This window comes from Osmerus eperlanus, chromosome 4, assembly GCF_963692335.1.
Source record: "Osmerus eperlanus chromosome 4, fOsmEpe2.1, whole genome shotgun sequence".
Classification (NCBI taxonomy): domain Eukaryota; kingdom Metazoa; phylum Chordata; class Actinopteri; order Osmeriformes; family Osmeridae; genus Osmerus; species Osmerus eperlanus.
The window spans coordinates 22,050,758-22,054,315 of NC_085021.1; positions in this window are offsets into that span (position 1 = coordinate 22,050,758).

A 3,558-nucleotide genomic window follows, 5' to 3' on the forward strand; every position below is an offset into this window, starting at 1 on the left:
TATTGTTGCCTCGTCGCTGATAACCCCCGGCGACCCGACAGGAAGGAAGCTAATCACTCAGCCGGAGGGGGCGTGGCTTGTCCAGGCTTTGTCGCCAGGTAACTCATTAACCCTGACCTCCCAGCATGTTTAACCCTGAGAAAACAGCTCAGTGCCTTTCAGGAATGACGGGGCTGTGAAGAAGCAGGGCGCGATGAGGGACGATGTTTACAGTTTGGAAGGATGGTGATTCAGAGGGAAGTATTCAACAGCTGATAGAAGCTGACAGGATGAGATTATAATCTTATCTTTAATCATGTAATTGTTCCCAAAGATTGGGAAACCAATCTTTGTCAGAATATGCTGAATGACAGTTCAGGTCTTTACTTTAGATTATCTAAGATTGGGGGGGGGGGTCATTAATTAAGTTTTTAACTCATTGTAAAACAAAACATTTTCTGTGTTTACATAGACTTATTCCTCAAGACAGAATAATGTGTGATTGAGAAAAGAATTAAAACTGCATCAGAGGGGGAAGGCACTGAGTGATCTCAAACCAACTGCCACAACAAAAAACGCACTCAGCCGAGTTAGGCTTTTTCTCTCTAATTAGCACCATGGAAAAGTGAGGGGGTTGTGTGTGTGTGTGAGGGTCGTGCTTGGTCACGAGGGAGACAGAGGGAGCAGAGACAGGCCAGTGACACCCAGGGTCATCGGACACCTGAGGCACATAGCTGCTGTCTCACCATGCGTCTGCTGCTGAAGCTCGGGACTGCAGCGCTTGTGTTGCCAGGTTTGATCACCCTCCAGTTATCCACTCCTCCACCCCTCCAGTCATCCACTCCTCCACCCCTCCAGTCATCCACTCCTCCACCTCTCCCTCCACCCCTCCAGTCATCCGATCCTCCACCTCTCCCTCCACCCCTCCAGTCATCCACTCCTCCACCTCTCCCTCCACCCCTCCAGTCATCCACTCCTCCACCTCTCCCTCCACCCCTCCAGTCATCCACTCCTCCACCTCTGCCTCTACCCCTTCACTTATCTACTTCTCCAGTCATCCACTCCTCCACCTCTCCCTCCACCCCTCCAGTCATCCACTCCTCCACCCCTCCAGTCATCCACTCCTCCACCTCTCCCTCCACCCCTCCAGTCATCCACTCCTCCACCTCTGCCTCTACCCCTTCACTTATCTGCTTCTCCAGTCATCCACTCCTCCACCTCTCCCTCCACCCCTCCAGTCATCCACCCCTCCACCTCTCCCTCTACCCCTCCAGTCATCCACCCCTCCACTTCTCCCTCTACCCCTCCAGTCATCCACCCCTCCACTTCTCCCTCCACCCCTTCAGTCATCCACCCCTCCACCTCTCCCTCTACCCCTCCAGTCATCCACCCCTCCACTTCTCCCTCCACCCCTCCAGTCATCCACCCCTCCACCTCTCCCTCCACCCCTCCAGTCATCCACCCCTCCACCTCTCCCTCCACCCCTCCAGTCATCCACCCCTCCACTTCTCCCCGTCCACTTATCTAATCCTCTGCCCCTCCACCCCTCCACTCCTCCACCTCTTCACCCCTCCACTCCTCCACCTCTCCCTCTGCCCCTCCACCTCTCCCTCTACCCCTCCACCCCTCAACTGTTGCAGCCAGAGGGAGCAGAGAAGACACTGATAAATGATCAAATGTCACAGTCAGACTGCCTCAAGGCCGGGTCAATTAAGGATGAATTAAGCCCACTGTTAAAATACGGCCTACAAATATCTTTGGTCCCAGGTCATGAGAACCTTGACGTTTTTCAGTTCTTGTTTTTGTGGGTGACTGATGCGATGGCTACCGGCTAAGACGTCTTCACCATTCTGCAAAGACACTACAGGTCAGGAGACTGTGTGAAGGAACAGTGTCTCTACTTCCCAACTAACTAAAAGTAATTATATAAGCTTACAATACTGCTGTAGGTTTTCCTTCTTCGTCAGTAAGCAGCAGAAACAGTTTGGGACACATAGCTCAACTATTTTCGACTGTTTAACGTAATTTATACATTTTTTAAATATTTTTGTTGTTGTTGTAAAGAAGCTTTAGCCGTTGGAAGAATACTTAATAAAGAAAGCAATGTGCACATATTTGGGGAGGATATGAAATGTTAACTCCAGGATTATACAAACAAATTACTAAGAAAAACGAATGACCGGGAAAAGGAGGACTAGAAGCGTTTCCAAAGCATAGCTTTCCCCCTCGGTATCTTGTCAAAACGTTTGTCCCGACGCTTAGTTAGATAGCGCTTTATCGACATCTTGTGGCGGGTTCTGAGGTCGGAGTTAATATAGACCTATTAGGCAACGTGGCAAACTGACTGTTGTATCAGCACAGTATGGTTCTTTTTACAACGGTAATGCTTTTTAATTCAATAAGTACACTACATATTTAGGCTACATTCTTCAAAGTGTGTAACAGTTTATCTTTACGTTTGTCTTGTGTCGCAGTTGTGCTCTGTAGTTGACCTAAATCTGACACTGGACCATTAAAACTGGGGTTGAGCATCCGTCGTACTTATCCGTGCTTAAGCTAAGTCTTTGTTTTAAGAAAAGGTTTGGCGCATTACCGAAGGTAAAGTAAGTCTGTAATTAGAGCCTGATATTTCTCAATGGGTCCAGCTGACACGAGGTGGATGATGAATTAGATGAGCTCGAGACGAGGACAACAATAAGGTTTTGTATTGTTGATCCCACGTGCTGGCTCCCGCCTCGACTCGCCTCAGGCGACGCTATCAACTTTCAGCATTTATGTTTTCTTACTGGGACCATAATGAGCGTTGAGTTTTAGGTGGTAGCCGACGTTCCTTCTTTGGGACAAAGCGCCTCATGTAGGGATATTTCGTTAGTCTTCCAATCTTCCACATACCCAACAACTTGTGCAACTATACATCTTTGTCTTGCCAAAAATACTCTAAGCCCCGCATGTGTCTCAAACTTAGGCTACTATTACCATAAGATGGCGTTTGTTCGAGTGCCAGCAATCATGGCAGACAGTGGGTGGCACTAGCCTAGCCTAGATTGTTGTACATACATAACCCTAATCTTCAAATAACGCTGTGTTTCACCCCGTTCAGCCCTGTGTCTTAACTGGTATTGGGTATTTTGTATATCTGTATTTTGTACGTTTTGTATATATCTTCTCCTAGACCCTCTTCTTCGCCTGCTCCAACACCACATTTACCCCTTGAGAATCACAAAAGTACCAACTACAACACAAGCCCCTCAATTTCTGAAGAAACCCCCCCACCCCACCTTGTCTTCGGGCTTGGCCCTGTACACATGTTGTTTACAAGGCTTTGTTTAATTGACGCCAAATCGTTTGGGCCAACACGGGAAAAACAATGAGGTAGGACCTCCGTCGCATTAGCCGCCGTTGAGTAGTCCAAACAGATTTCGATCTTAATCCTGAGAAGTGATTTATGAGGGGCCTAATCCTCGACAGAAAAACAAAATCCCACCCGCATCCTAAAGGGCCACAGGGCCGCCCTGCCCAAGGTGTACCGGCCACACTGGCCCAGGCTTGTGTTTCTTTATCCCCTGCCTGAGAGAGAGG